The sequence below is a fragment of the Haliotis asinina genome, chromosome 3, assembly GCF_037392515.1.
Source record: "Haliotis asinina isolate JCU_RB_2024 chromosome 3, JCU_Hal_asi_v2, whole genome shotgun sequence".
In the NCBI taxonomy this organism is placed as follows: domain Eukaryota; kingdom Metazoa; phylum Mollusca; class Gastropoda; order Lepetellida; family Haliotidae; genus Haliotis; species Haliotis asinina.
In genome coordinates, this window is record NC_090282.1 from 25,196,636 (window position 1) to 25,213,112 (window position 16,477).

Genomic DNA, 16,477 nt, shown 5'->3' on the forward strand with positions numbered 1-16,477 from the left:
CCTAATCAACCAGTGCAGACGCATCCACCTAGCTACCTTGATGACAGGTATTCTGACTGGTATTCTGACTGGGTTATCAACAGCTTGTACCACATTTACAGAGGCTTTCATTTCAAGTTTCCACTGAGAGTGACATGTCTACGATTTCTCAACAATTTTGTTGAGAAATATTTCTGATGAAAGAGCGAGTTTACTTTTGCGTAGTTTAATCAATACTCCAGCAAAATCACAGCACATTACACCTGAGATGGGCTTCAGACATGGTACCCATAAGAGGAATCGAACCTGGTTCTTTGGCATTTTCACTAAATGCCCTGGAGAAGTTAAAGACATTTTTAGGATTGCACAATCTGGTATCCAGGGAGACTTCATTCCTGAGGCACCAACAACATTGTGGCTGCTGTGGTTATGTCATACTAGTTTAAATGTGTTTGGGTTTACCATGCAGCGTAAGAGACAGTCGCCATCTTCCACAGAATATTTTTGTCACATATTTAAAGACAGTTCTTCATCAATCCATATTTGACACAGATTGACACCTCAGTTGACAGGAATGATAGCACAATGGTACCAAGGATATGTCAGATGAAGGTGGAGGTAATTTGAACATCGTTGTGATGTCAGTCCATTATGATGTAGCAACAACCAAGGATCACGTACAGCTGGCAACTTTGGTGTTTGTTTCTCAAAAATAATTTTCTGGACATGATAGAAAGAAACAGCCATGAGAAAAGTCACACATCTAGATCGCATGATGACCATTTCAGTTACTTCTTATATCTAAATTAAGACAAGTTTGGCTAAACAGGGTTTGTTTTAGTTTACATGTTCTCAACAGTTGTAACCAATCAGAAAACAGTTTTGATCAAAGTCATTGTCAACTTGTCCACAGGGACGGTGGGGTGGCCTAGTGGTTAAAGCATTTTGCTTGTCATTTTGAAGACCCGAGTTTGATTCCCCATATGGATACAATGTGTGAAGCCCATTTCTGCTATCACTATGCTATTGCTGTAAAATTGCTTAAAGCGGCGTAAAACCAAACTCACTCATTCAATAAGTCCATAAGTACTATATTCAACGAAACTCACACCTATTTTGAAATTTCCAACACCATCACAAGAGAGGACGTATTTCACAATGCTGAGACATCAGTCCTACAAAATCCAACAACCAACAGAGGAGACTAAATAAGCTCACCAAAACAAGGCTGCTACAAGATCAAGGTTGGTCAATAAATCATCTCTCACAAGAACTCCACTTGAAGCAATGATCACATATATCACTGACAACAGGTGCTACGTCAACCAGCTTATCCAGTGATTGCCTTACCTGCCTCTCTGTGGGCCAAGATATGGCAGCTTCTGACAGCAGACGTCACGTCTTGGACACAGATCGTACTTTGCCCCCTCCCCCAATCACTGCTCATCAACACGACTCATAGCAAAGCTTTATCTTGCTTTCATCACGTACATAACCCTTCACACTTAGTTTCACAAGAATTTAATCTTGTGTATATCTTTATATAGTATGTGACAAAACTTCAACTATGCCAAACTTGCTTCAACCCACACCCACATTAATCTGGATATATCAACTACAAAAAATCCATCACTTCAATTTGGTTTATCATGATGATAGATCATCATTTTATGAATCATATTCCAGTTGTTCAACATGTTTCAATTTTTCAGTTCAACAATTTTCCATCTTTATGTAGTTCCATTTAGTTTCATTTTCAACAGACAAACAGAGATTAAATGTACTTTATTTTGTTATAGTACTTTCCCATCACATGACCCAAGTGGAAGGGATTCAAACTAGGTCAACCTTCTTATGAGCAATGCTGTTAATCTTGTAACCTACGTCCTCATATCTTAGACATGGACTGTGAGAGCATGTACTGGAGGGGGGTGTTAGGTGGTAAACCTTGTTGTTGTTAGTAACCTGGGCCCTTATTCTCCAAATGTTCGTAGCCCTAAGAATTCGTAACTTTGATCGTAGCCAGTGTCTTAAGAATGGGCTTGCGAAGTTCGTAAGGTTATGAACGTTTCGAGAATAGTCTGGCTGAACACTGAACAATCTGTGGCTAGTTCCAAAAGCGACAAGAATTTCTGGTGGCTGACACTTTGACAGCTAAGGAGAGGTTCAGCAAGATACTCCTTGGCCTAAGCAAGAACAGTACCAAAGTTCACTACCTGTTCCAGTGCTGGAGCTGGGTGACTTTGACTTTGTTAAAGAACAAACAAACACATTTTTTGTACTCTTTTAACCATTACATATGAAAAACATGTGGTTAGTCTTACGCAGAACATCAATTTTTTTCTTTAAAAACATGTGGTTAATATTAATATCAAACGACTGAAATTCACCAGCCCACTTCAGTGAAACGCAGAGACGTCATGTGAGGAAGGATTTGCAGTTAGTTGTATACAAAATGTCTAACAAGCTCATCAATTTGCTGCTTTCGCGACATCAACAAAGACATGCCGAATTGTCAGGTTGCCCTTAAATGGTCTCACGTGTCGGGTGATGGTGTGAGCATGTAGTGAGCGTTGTGGAAGCCTGTATGTATGAAAGTGGGTGGTTGGACTCCTACCTCGCTGTCAAGATTGATGTAGTCTGTCTCACAGTCCCTGAACCATGTTATTTTACCCAATGGAAAGCCTTCTCTGCAGTGCTAAAATCTTAAATGAAGCAAGTCTAGATTTCCTCAAGTTCTGAATCTCTGGTCTCCCAGGGTTTCCTTGTCAATGAAAATGGGTTTGTTTCTTACTGTCACAACTATATATATTCAGAGACTAAGCCTTAGTCTAAGATAGAAGATGCTATTTGGATTTGTTTTCTTCGAGTTAGAAATATCAAAACTACTTACTAGTATTAAATGATTGATGACAAAAAGGATTTTGTATGAAACATGACCTCATAAGCGATCAATTGAGGTTGTGGTCCAAGTGACATTACTACTGTAAGTACTATCATATTGACACCCACCTCAATTCCAAGAGTACAGTTGTTATGTTATGTTCAATGTCATACAAAATCTTATTGTCTGTCAATGAAATACATATTTTACTACAAGTAGAAAGTAGTTTAGATTTTGTAACTCAGAGAAAACAGTCCTAAACAGCATTTACTCTCAGACTGGCAGATGTTCGCGACAGTTTGCCACCAAAACCTTGGCTTCACCGTCGATAGTCAGTTTGAGAATCAGTAAGTTTGGTTTGTTTTCATCAAGTTAAAAGATCAAAACTACTTCCTGCTAGACAGTTAAACATGCTTTTGAATCATGACCAAAAATATTTTGCATGACACCACTTGTAACAGAACAATTTATAACAATATTAACGACAAGCGATTTTAACAGATTCACCTATGAAAACAAGTTGTATATTGGAAAATAAGCAAAGCAGGGACAAAATTAAATGGCAGTAGATTGTGAAAACATAAAGCTTTCATTTTTCAAAACAAATCACACGATAACAGGTTTACACAAACCCATGAACAAGATAACCTACCCCCGGAAATGTACATGAATAAGTCACCTTGGCATTAAGTCACCTAGGCGTGATTGAAATTTCATTTGCAGGAGAGAATTGTGCACTGTTTTCAAAACGGTCGATTCAAGGTAATAAAAAGTCGAAATGGGTAGTTTTAATGACAGGGTTTCATTTATAACAATGTCTTTAAATGATTTATGTATGTGTACCCACCTTGAGAATCTTTAATTGATGGACATAAGAGATACACAGGCTGTATATCTAACCAAGACTATTGTAGCAACCCTTTTCATTATGAAAAAAGATAAGCGACCAAACAATATCCAAACTGCATGTCTCCAATGTGTGATGTATACAAATTACACAAATCTCACACGCATTTTCATAAGTTGGGATAATGTAAGTGCTTTTCTGTTCACCATCCTCTGTGATTAGCCAGAAACCAATTTTACATATTAGTTTCAAAATGCTCAAAAGTGCTGACAGTACACCATGATGTGACACTGTATTGACGTCAGTATGCCATCCACATCTCCCCGTTCCTTATTAAATGTGTCCATGGTAACCAGTGTCACCATGCAGTCTGTTGTCGTCGCCTTGTACAGTGTTCTACAGTAGAGTACTCTTGAGCATCCCTTTCCTTGGTTTGCATTTGCTTCACTCAACTGGTGTAAAACATTATGTTTATGTTTTTTGACAGTTAAAATGTCTCAGTTCAACTCACAATTAAACAGCCACACTGCAACGTTTGCAATGTTTGCATTCCCACAATGAATCTGTGGAATTTCGTTTGACTGTCATTTGGATGCACTAACATTGGGTGTAATGGGATGTTCATATTGCCCAATATGGCTTACATTAATCGCAGATGTAATCAAAATTATTTAGAGAAGATATTTAACCTAACTTTGGCCACCATCAAACTGTTTACCATTTACATAAAGCAGGAATAATGAATTTTTAAGAAAAGAAACAGAATGTGATATGTAAGTGAGTCATGTCCACTTAACTGCTATGACAGACATAAAATAATCAAATGTCATGTCATGTCATGCATCACCTGGAACCAAGATTCATAGGAGCATATTTAGTGCTTACCCTTTTTGCCAGACCAGTCTGCCCCAAGTATCCTCATAGTCTTGCTCTAAAAAAGCTGTTTTCCCTATGTTTTGGAACATGGTGATTTCCGACACTTTCTTCCAAATTTTGTCAGTAACGTTTTAAGGGTCAACACGACTGTTGGTTGTTTGGCCAGTGGTCAGAAAATTATCAAAGGGCACCTGCTCAGACCATACTACACAAAATGCCAACTGCAATTGGCTTGCAAAAGGCAATGACTTCAGAAAGAATCAAGTGAAATTCGGTCTGGTCTACTGACCTAAGCCAATAATACTTCCTATAACACTTAATTCCACCTGTCATGTAATCAGGTTTATCAGAGTAGGTACATGTATTACCATGATTATACCAGTGTGCATTCATGAATATCACCAAGCAAAGGTGTGAAAATAGAAGTGAAATCACTTCTATCCTTCCAGTGCAGACGGAGAAAACAAAGATCTAGTCTGGCATTTAGCCCCAAATATAGTTCTCGGTTTCATATTTTATATATATACCTGGTCACTCTGGAATGTTGTCCCTAGTGTGAAGATACACTATATACAGTGGAAGCTGCCCAATCTGGCAAGTTGTCAACCTTGGCATAATAGCTCAGTCCCATCTAGTTAATAAATCCAAGTATGGAGGAGGACAAAGCTTCATCATGTTAATGTCCATGCCAAATCAGTCTACACTTGAGTTGTATTTGTTTTAAACTGACGCTCAAAGTTGTGGGCGACCTAACTGACTCTCACACCTTAACACAGACTTACAACTGTAGCAGGGCTGAGGATGTTTTGTACAACAACACACTATACATGGACATCTTCCTCTGTCAGATAGCTTTCATGTGAGAAGTGAGAGTTTAGTTTTACGCCGCACTCAGCATTATTCCAGCTATAAAATGGCTGTCTGTTCGTAATCAAGTCTGGACCAGACAATCCAGTGATCAACAGCATGAAAATTGTTCTATAAAATTGGGATACGATATGAGGCAAACAAGTCTGACCACCTATTCCCGCTAGTCGCCTCTAAAAACAAGCATGGGTTACTGAAGATCAGTTCCAGCCCAAATATTCATGGGTCTTTGACTGGAACAAGAGACTTTTTCTAAAGGGTTTCATATAGGTATAAAACATGCATAACATACCTGTGTGCATCACAAATGATAACTTCTACGATTTCACCAAAATATTAATATCAACTGACTACCGGTTCTGAAATGGACTCAATAAAGGTCGCTACACTCTCCACTAATGTCTATGACAATTAAATTTCAAAACAATTCTATACCCAATAAAGGAAACTGCCAATAAAGAATGGTTCCATACACGTTGCTTTTAACATCGAGTAAAAACTGCATCTACTGCACATCATACTAATTGAAGACCTAGGAGCAGCTGAGTCTAATGTCGCCAACACCTGGGGACGTTAATTGCAGATGAAATGAGAGAGCTTGTTCATATGCCAGGGTAATCAAAACACACCTTTGGCAATCAAAATGACAACATTGTTAATATACTTTGTTTCAAAAGTTTAGGCTCACTTAAAACCCTGACTATGTATAATTACACATTGAGGACTGATTTGTCCATTAAACTGGGGTAACCCACTGCAAACCTTATGCAGATGAATTGCATGAGGATCATGCATTTAATTGCTGAAAAGCATATGCAAATATCGTACATATGAACAACTGCATTGTGGTATAAAGTCTTGTTGACAATTCGATAATTTTCACTGATTTTTACCAGTTATTGACCTCATGACAAAAATCTTGTATGGATTTGTTTTACAATACATCAATACACAATAATGGGTACCTTTAAACAGTATGGAATATTTGGCAAAACATAGAACAGTTGCCTGAAGAAAGTGCCCATATTTACACTGGTGAGTGTAAACTTTTGAAATGAAGTATAAAATCATAATGTTTTGACTGCTATGGCCCATAAGTAGGTCACAACACTTCCCGAGATGTCAATACTTCCGGTGACAAACATTGTTTCATACCTTTTTGAATGGTCTCATAGTTGTCAGATGACAAGAAGGAAGAAACACATTCTGATCTAACCATCATGTCTCCCATACAAACAGTACTGACTGTATAAGCATCTAATTGTGTTGCCATGGTTATCACGTCGCACAGAGAAACCGGTTAACGATCGACAATACTTGCTGACTCTCATGATACACATCATCTGTAAGATGCTGTCAATCTATTCCAAATAGATTACTAACAATAGAAACACATTTTTTCTAACTATTTATAACAGTTTAGTTGTGAGAGATATGCACTACTTCTCTTTCATAATCTTTGTTTGGATTGGTATAGAGGCCATAGTGATGTAACAACCATAGTAATAATCTCTAGAATTATGTTTATGACTTCATTATTTGAGTTCTGAAACGATGATAATCCCCAAAACAATAGCGAGTGAGTGAGTGAGTGAGTGAGCAGCTTGAATTTTCTTGTTTTTTGCCACACTCAGCAACAGATTAGCTATATGGCAGGGATATCCAAATAATTGAGTCTGGGCCAGACGATCCTGTGATATACAATCTGTGATATGATTACATGTGAGTTTTTGGTTCAGCACCATTTTGAACAGTTTTTCACTTAGTTCATCATATATCAGCTTACTGTAGCAGGAAAATCAAACCTGATACAGGTGTTGCATGTACACATCTTTGGTGACAACACATCAGTGAGTGAGTGAGTGAGTGAGTTAGCAATACCCCATCAAAATCATGGCAGGGAACACTAGAAATGGGCTTTACACATTTTACCCATGTGGATAATCGAACCCAGGCACTCGACATGAGGGGGAGTAAACGCTTTAACCACTGGGCTACATCAAAACCCCTGAAGCCTATGAGCTAACACATGGTACTGACAAACTTAGAAACATATTCACAGTGAACACAACTCAAGATCACAGGTACAGTATATTGTGTTCAACACAAAACATATACAGACGCCAGACGACCGAGCTACTGTGCCCCAGTTACAAAGCAGAAGGGACCTAAGAGCAAAGAAAATAAAAACACAGTAACCATCTACCAGCCAGTGTGTCTCACCATGGTGTTGAGATAAGGGGATTCAATGAGAGGCTACATCAAACATTTACAAGTCTTTTATGTCTATATACATACGTTATCTGGAGGATGGGAGTTCTGTACAGGAACATGTCTCTTCCTTAAATGTACCCAGTATCAGATCAGATACTGTACTTCTCCATAATCACAGAGGTTTCAAGAGCTGAACAAGTATAAAAGTAGAAATTTGTATGTCGCTACTTACCAATTTGCTTGATTAATGTGTGAAGATATCTTGAAAAAATAATTTTAGAAACAATACAAAAAAATTGTAGCTTTGTAAGAGTGAGTTTGGTCTTATGCCACTTTTAGCAATATTCTAGCTATATCATGGCAGAAGACACCAGAAAAAGGCTTCACACATAGTTCCCATGTGGGGAGTCGAACCCAGGTCTTTGATGTCACAAGCAAATGCTTAACCTCTAGGGTACCCCACCATCCCTTAGCCAATAAGAACATAACTGAAATGAAAAGAACCGTTTCTACATCACAGATAAATCTGTACCTAGAACATCGATCTACATCAGGGCAAACTGGGGTTTTTACCCACAATCACATGCTTCTGCTTGCTCAAGGGAAGTAACCCTTGACATAGAATTGTTGCACCTGTGATGACTTCACCAACTGTTCCATCAGTGTTGAGATATTCAGTTACAGTTCTGTTGAAATACAATCCAATTTTGTTGGAAGACAGGATATAATTTTAATATCTCATAAAACATGTTTTAATGAACTGCAGCCCAATAGTTGACAATCATTATCCCGACTGGTGTTGGTTACCACATATAATTCTGACTATCAAAAGATGATGGTAAACAGCTGAAAGCTTTATTTATTGTATTTATATGCAAAGAGGGTACATGTAGGCCATCGGTCCATAGTACTTTGATCACTGTCCACAGTTTGTTTATTCTGTTCCAGTATATAAATATAAACATACAGCATTGCCCACACAATTTTATTTATCCATGCTAAATTCAATCTGGAATAGAATGAAGTGTGAGGCTTCAAGTTGCATCACATATCATTTGAGTGTATTGTGATATATCCGTAAAAGCTGCAGTCCCAGATGCCATAAAACTGAGATATTGCAGAGAGTGGTGTTAAACAACCAAACAATACATAACCATAGCTGCCAGATTTCATTGTTCACTGACAATTCCAGTTAGAGCTCCTGACATCCGACTGACCCAAATTATACATGCTAAACCATGGACATGTTAAGCGGAACAAATCCAACTGTGTTCAAGACAATCACGAGCATATTATTACTAAGCTGGTCAAAGTCCTGTCAGTATCACAAGCGCATTTGAAGGTCAAATTAATTGTTACCACTGGCACAAACTATTGTTTTGTAAGCAATCTCAACAACAATGCAAATGTGTTGAAGATTAAGAAAATGTGCCTTCACATTACAAAAGCAAAATAACTCGTTTTTAACCAAATCTTTTTTCGAAAGAACCTATGAGTATCCACTAAAAGCCTAGAGCTAGCTATATATCAGTAACAAGAACTGGGATTATGCTCAAAGTAGGTGAGCGATTTTTCCAAATGTATGGAATATTTGAGCTATCAGTTCTGACAAACTCTGAAAAGTTAATAATTTTCTTCTAAAAAAATGCAAAAATAGTCCTCTTTCTTGGTTTCAATCAAGTCATCATGATTGAGAAATTAAACATGGCTGCCAAGCAATTCAGCAATGCAAGTTCTGAAACTGAAAACTGATGCCAATTTTTATGTATTTGTTCAATGTTTAACAACTAGACCAAATAAGGAATATGCAGGAATCAAGCTTTCATTTCAAGACAGATGCAAGGTCAGCACATGAGTGTTTGATATGGCTGAAAAGAATATTACTAACTCAGCTCTGTACCAGTGACATAATCATCATCATCATCTACTACTACTCATACTACTACTCATACTACTACTCCTACTCATACTACTACTACTACTACTACTACTACTACTACTACTACTACTGTTTCAGCAGGTTAAATATACACACATGTAACACTGTTATGCATTAAATATTGGACCATATATCCTGTACAGGAAAAGAAGGCTCACCCCCTAGCCAGTGATGGTCCAATATACTTGGCTTAATAAATAATAATCAAAACACAACTCTTCTATGTACACAAAGAACATTCTCTTGAAGAAATGTGATAGTTTCGCAGTCAGTTATCACTAAGTCATGGCTGCCTAGGCCTTATGAACAGAGATGAAAGAGGGTCATTCAAACTAGCGGTAGGTCTACCAACTCGACAGCCTACTACTGGGTAGGTGATTAACCATCAACTGGGTCACATCATAAACAGTGCTACCCTGTGATTGAATTTATAAGAATTATATATATTGTAAGAATCTGGAGTGGGGCTATATTCTGACCCCAATTCCCCTATTCTAACAGAATAACTACTAAACAGAATAAGTCAAATGTTAAAATCTGCATATTAACTAATTAATACCTTAGATCTAGCTAACTCATCAGATCAGTTACACTTGCGATGGCACTCTACTGTGTACATAATTTACCTGTATCAGCATCAATCCCTCGTTGTCTGAGTTCTTAATCTCGTCAGGGAATCAGAATCGAAGCATGCAGTATGTATACAATTAACCTACATGAACGGCTTCACAATTAAATGAATTGGGCTGGTTCAGTTGAGTGTAAACATTCCTCGTCTAGCAAGCTCAACGGTATTTTAAGAACGCTGTGCCGGTCCTGATTTCAATAAATGGTCATACCTGGGTGATTCTCCAAGCAGCTGCTTAACTGTGACCGGTACAAAGGTACACCAGGTTCGGTCCTCACTTATGCCAATGCAGAAGGGCTTGGGACGGTCATATCTTCCTGTCAGTCGACACCTGATACACCTGTCGGCTATGCTGATCACAATGAGTGGGCAAACATCTATCAATCATTGCAATACTGCAGGTTTCAAACTAAACCTTGATCAATGTTCCATGAAAACAACTGACCCTCTGTTTGTGAACTGTCAAGACCCTGTACCACTGCAACAGGTGGAAGTTCAGCTGAAACAAGCACTGAAATCATGGTCCACATAGGGTAATCTGTACCAACAGGAACAAACTAAATTTCAAGCAATGACAAAGTGTCTTCATTTTTTAAAGCATTCCAATTTCACCTTTCAAGCAATTTCAAGTGCCTGTACACAGTATTTTTTTAAATGGTTTATGGACCTCAAGAAATCTTACTTGTCTTGTAAGAAAGATAAGACAAAGTGCAGAACCTCAAGAAATCCTACTTTTGTTGTAAGACCAATAAGAGAAAGGGAAAAACCTCAAGAAATGAAACTTTCTTTCTAACAATAATTTGGGAAGGAAGCTTGAAAATTCCTACTTCATGGGTAGAGAAGGCAAAGAAGACATTGTGAAGTGCTTATCCCCCAGAACTCAAACTGAAGGGATTGAAAAAATTAAAAAACACAACAAACAAAAAACTCTTTGTATCAAAATTAAAATTGTAACCATTAGTTTGAGGCCAGCTAATTAAGAACTTGGTATGAGGTCTTGATTGCATCGACAATATGTAGCATGGTTTATAGAATTGAGCACAGAAGATTTGACAGCAGCATCACTGAAATTTTCCTTGTTTAGATGTTTATTGTGTCTGCCATCCTGAATTTATTTTCGAACAAATAAATATATGATGAAACCAAAAGAACTTCACAGAGTGTTTATCGCTGACAATAAAATGGAGACAACACAAAATAACAAAAGGTACATAAAGTCTTTGGTCTTGACTAACAGCTGTTCAGCTTCAATTTAGTGGAAGCCTGAGGTGGTTGATCAGGTTAGATAGCTGACTCAAGTGTGTGGGTTTGAATCCTGGATGGGACTCAACCCAGCAAATACTAAAATCAGAATTGTAGACAAACTTTATGGATAATAACTTCTCTTATTTCGTTATTCAGAAAGTTTTTCAATATTGTACTTATCAAATTATAGAATACCACTTCTGGAAGTTACCAGAATCTGTAATACAAGATCAGAGTCATGAGTCAGCACAAAGCCTTATGTAATACCAGCTGATGCTAGACCAATTTTACTTTTTTGTTTTATGGTTCTGCAGTCATATTTTTAAGAATATGAATAATAAAAAAAAATATAAATGAATTTTCCCCTCAAAACATAAAATCCTAATGTTAATGTGATATAAGAAAAATACTCTTGAGATCAGTAGGAAAGCTAAACTCACTCAACTTATTTCTAGTTGATGTAACCAAACCAAAAGAGTTAACATGGAAACTCATAAAGGTTTTTGCTTTTGTGTTTTTAATATTTTCCCCTTCTGTCTGTAGGTTTCCTCATTACAAAAATCCATAAAACAGGAAATATAATTAGTCTGGACTTATCTTGAAATGGAAGCCTGGGTGTGGCCTCTTTTGGTGTTTTTCCCAAATTTTCATGTTTGCAGATAAACACAAACAAAAATTCTCAGAGAATCACCTAAATGCCAAGGAATCGTTTGTGATGCATATGTCATGTTGTTTATCTCTATAAAGCTACTTCATTTTGAGCAGTTAGTGCAATGAAACACTGCTGCGGACAAAACAGGTACTTGGTGCATCAGCTGACATTCTGGTTCTGGTGCAATATTCACGATACTATAGGTGGCTACTAAGATTTGCTATCTGATATTGCCAGCTACTGCTAAAATGGCTGCTAGGCAATGAAACAATAAATTGTAAATGCAAACACACATTTTCCCCCAATCAGACACAACCATCCTAAACCCTACTTTACAATGAATAGCATCACACAGGTAGGTTGAGCACATGAAGTCTATCAAACAGGTGCATTATCATGTCTATGCAGAGGTGACATAGCTTTATATCAGAGTACACAACAAACAGATCAATAACAACTTTTGGTTAAAGGTCACATGCAACCAAAACATCCAACATAATTAAATCACAGTTATCACTTGTTCACGATAGATAAAATGCATTGATGATTGTGAAAAAGCAAATAAACAAAATTATTAGCATATAATCGCAAATGAAAAGTGCAATAATTTGTACTTGGGTTTATCTTCCTCGAAAAGTAGCAGCCGTGATACTGAACCCAGTCAGAGACGCTCGGCATGCACTCATGTGTAAACCGCCTAGTCATTGGACACTGGTTCATTTGCCGATACGCTTAGCCGGCTCTTTGTTTATGGCTTGTAATCCTGTTAGGTGTTGATTTCAAATTGCAAATGGTCAGAAATTGAAGTTGTGTATTGCACACTGTCATCATCAGACGTGCAGGCAGACATATAAGTGTCAATAAACCAGACATTCAATTTTTTCTGTGACAGAGTCTGCTTATCACAACCAACATGTATTTTTATGTAACGAGTAGATTATTTACTTGCTATGCAGTGCAGCATAGCTGTTGAAAACAATTTCCCCACCAGCGCTGACGGAAAATTAGTGAATCATTTGAAGTCTGATTTCGTAGGCTTTTTTTTGGTGCGTTTTTTTCAACTTTTTAGGTTGAATTGACATTTTTGACGATTTGTTTCAGTAAGTGGAGACCGAAAGGTATCTGAATCTGTAAAGTTGTGTTATATGCTGCATTTCAGGCCTTGTTATAAAATATTACCTAAGTATTTCATGTGTTAGTATGCCACATATTCCAAGTTGGATATTAATAACATTTCACATGGGCTATTATCAATCGGGATTCCATAGCTAAACATTCTATCTCAGCAATTTTCTATATTCAGTATCGGTTACACGATATTCCAACACTGCTAATGTCTACATTACATGAAGGTTTTGATAAATATTCTCTGGATGTTACGTTATATATTCCAAGAGAGTGATTCCCTATATTCTATTGGGGCTATTGCTATATGCCATAAGGGTCAAATAATATATACATCAAACATGTCAAATGTGAGGGTTAAGTTATACATACACCAAGAGGGATATTTTCCCCATGACGGTTAAGTTATACATACCAAAAGGGGTTACTGTCTTACAGGGTTCTGTTACAGGTTATTATCACCTGACCTGATACAATGGTTGAAGATTACAACAGATCTCCTTCACCCTCAATGGTCTGGACAACAAACCTTGGAGTGTCTCTTGAAACCATTACAAGATAATGGACAACATGTTCATTGTAAAACTGTTTCCCACACCACTGGTATTAGCATGGTAATGATACACATACTTGACAAAATATGCACATAATTCAAATTGTTTATCAAACGGGAAATATATATATATATGTTATAAATAATTTATGCCTATTTTTATATAACGTTGGAAAAATAAGAGATTCTGTTGTAAGTTCTAATTATAACTATGTTTGTATTTTGGGCCACTGGCCTATTACTGAATAAATGTCTGTCTGAAATATATATCACTGTTCATTTATCATCTCACCAAAGAAAATATGTAAGACTAATCAACCGTTTGGTTTAAAAAATTCAAAATACTAAAACCATGTTTTGTCTATGAGAAAATATTTAATCATCAACCCAAAATCTGTTTTACGGAGGTACACAACAGTAAACATTTCAAGGAGGATGGAAAATTACACTTACCTGAAGACTAAAGGTTAGCAGGAATTACCTAATGGTGACAAAATTATGATTCCACTATCCAGTTGTACTAGTATATTTATGACATGTGTCTTATCCTTTCGATTCACCATCCAAATTCAAATTTTTTAAATCTTGTTATTTTACAGTGACTTCTAGCTTTTCGCTAGCAGGAAGAAACAAGAGTCATCAGAAGATGACATATCCCCTCGGCACCCACATATTTGAAAGGACAAATCATCTGGAGGTTACATGATGTTTTTTTAAGACTAATTTTGAATCTTTTTCCATGGAAATCATGAAAAATATAAATGCTATATATCTGTAAACAACAAAAGGCACCACTTCAAAGATCTACCTCATATATCTGCCGAGATCAGTTGAAAGATATCAAATGGTTTTTGAGTTCTGCATCCCTCCATTTTGAGACAAAGTCTAAAACATTTCCATGAAAACCGAATAAATAACAAATCACAAAAACCTGCAAACAGCAAAAGGCACCACTTTGGGGTCTGCCACATATATCTTCCAAGTTTTGCAGAAAAATATTGAACGTTTTTTGAGTTCTGCTCTGGAAACGAAGCCCATCCCTCCATTTTAAGACTAAGTCCGAAACGTTTCTATGGACACCGAGAAAATCATAAATCACCAAAACCTGAAAAGAGCAAAAGGCACCACTTTGAGGTCTGCCACACATATCTACCAAGTTGTGTTGACAGATATTACAAAGTTTTTGAGATGTGCTCTGGAAATGAAACACACCTGTTACTTTTGAGGCAAAGTCTGAAATGTTTCAATGGAAACTTAGAAAATAATAAATCACAAAAAATATAAATAACAAAAGGCACCACTTCAGGTTCTAACTGATATATCTACAAAGTTTTGCACCACTTCAGGTTGTATATAAATAATCTAGATGGTATAAAAGTGTTATACACACTGAGAAACAGACAACTGTATTTGATAAGTGGCTAAATCACACACTGTTCTGTGGTAGGTCTTTAGATCAATGACAGTGGTGACCAGCTGGTCAGACTGGTAGTTTGAAAGTTTCACTAAATATAGTCTTCCATGCTATATCCAGCTCTGCGTAATAAAACTATCACAGGGCTGAGTATGATAGGAGGGTGTGACTTGGCAAGACAGTTATAATGTGACAATGTGTAACATAGTGACATTAATGATATCTGTTGACACTTCTGCTGACTGACCGCGATAAGGTACATGTGATGTTGTGTCTACTGACACATATCTGTCAAAACAATATCTATCATGCACGTGCCATGATGATATAGGAAATGACACAATATACATCACGTTGTTTATTCTCTCTTGACCTAACATGCTGAACACTTCAATTTCACAGACAAATCTCCTTGTCCTCAAGTGAAAACCTCCATGATTTCATGGATATTGCGTCTGCCAAGCAAAACTGGGTCACCCCAGTCAGTGAAGTGGATTAGCAGGGTATTCATGATACAGATAAGCTTCCACATGACAAAAGCAGCTCAAACACAATTACTGTACGTCTATGTTACTGGCATGGCAGTTACAATTATCGCAGGGTGACGATGGCTAAGCGGACCCAGCATTCTCACCCAGCCCCACGAAAATTAAGTGAACACAAACACTGACACTGCTACATCCATCTCACCATAGAGCAAAAGTCTTACTCCTGATGGCGAACCCTAAGTCACCTTATTGCTGTCACCAATACAAATTTTTTTGGCCTTGTTTCCTGAATGAAAGTGAAAGTTTATAATGCAGTCATGCCTGTCATCTCACCTTTTACAGACATTTGCTGCAGACTTAGGATTCAGTGTGGGCATCTGGTGTAGAAAAATCCTTGGTATATTAAACATTTTGAGACTTCAACAGGTGGCATAGTTGCTCTCAGCTTATGGTTAGAAGGAGGGTCAGCTATCACGCAAGAAAATACCTTCCTTTCTTAAACACACATTTCATGGGAAAAACTAACACTGATTATGTATATTAATATCTCACACTGAGTCACACAAATCACAGAATAACAAACTGTGCGGTGAAATTCCACCATTATTTGAATGAGCATGCAAAATTTTACAAGCAGATTCAAACTATTTTGGCTCAAACTGTAGACTATAACCTGTAGCCTACAATTAACAAGGACGGTGTCTGTATTGACTTGCTTACTAAATGTCACACTACAAACCAAGATCAAAGTGCCATCAATACAGCT

General features: G+C 37.2%; 1 protein-coding gene across 3 annotated transcripts in view; it reads right to left on the reverse strand.

Moving 5' to 3' along the window:
* Window positions 1-16,477, reverse strand: part of LOC137277729 (long-chain-fatty-acid--CoA ligase ACSBG2-like) — a 53,687-nt gene that overhangs the window by 33,889 nt on the left and 3,321 nt on the right. The window contains exon 1 of one of the 3 annotated variants that reach the window (XM_067809623.1): window positions 10,233-10,318. The exons of 1 other annotated variant lie outside the window; for it this stretch is intronic. The gene's annotated coding sequence lies outside the window, so the exon portion shown is untranslated. Of the gene's footprint in view, window positions 1-10,232; window positions 10,319-16,477 lie in introns of those variants that run through there. One more of the 3 variants, XM_067809622.1, reaches the window with a different exon arrangement.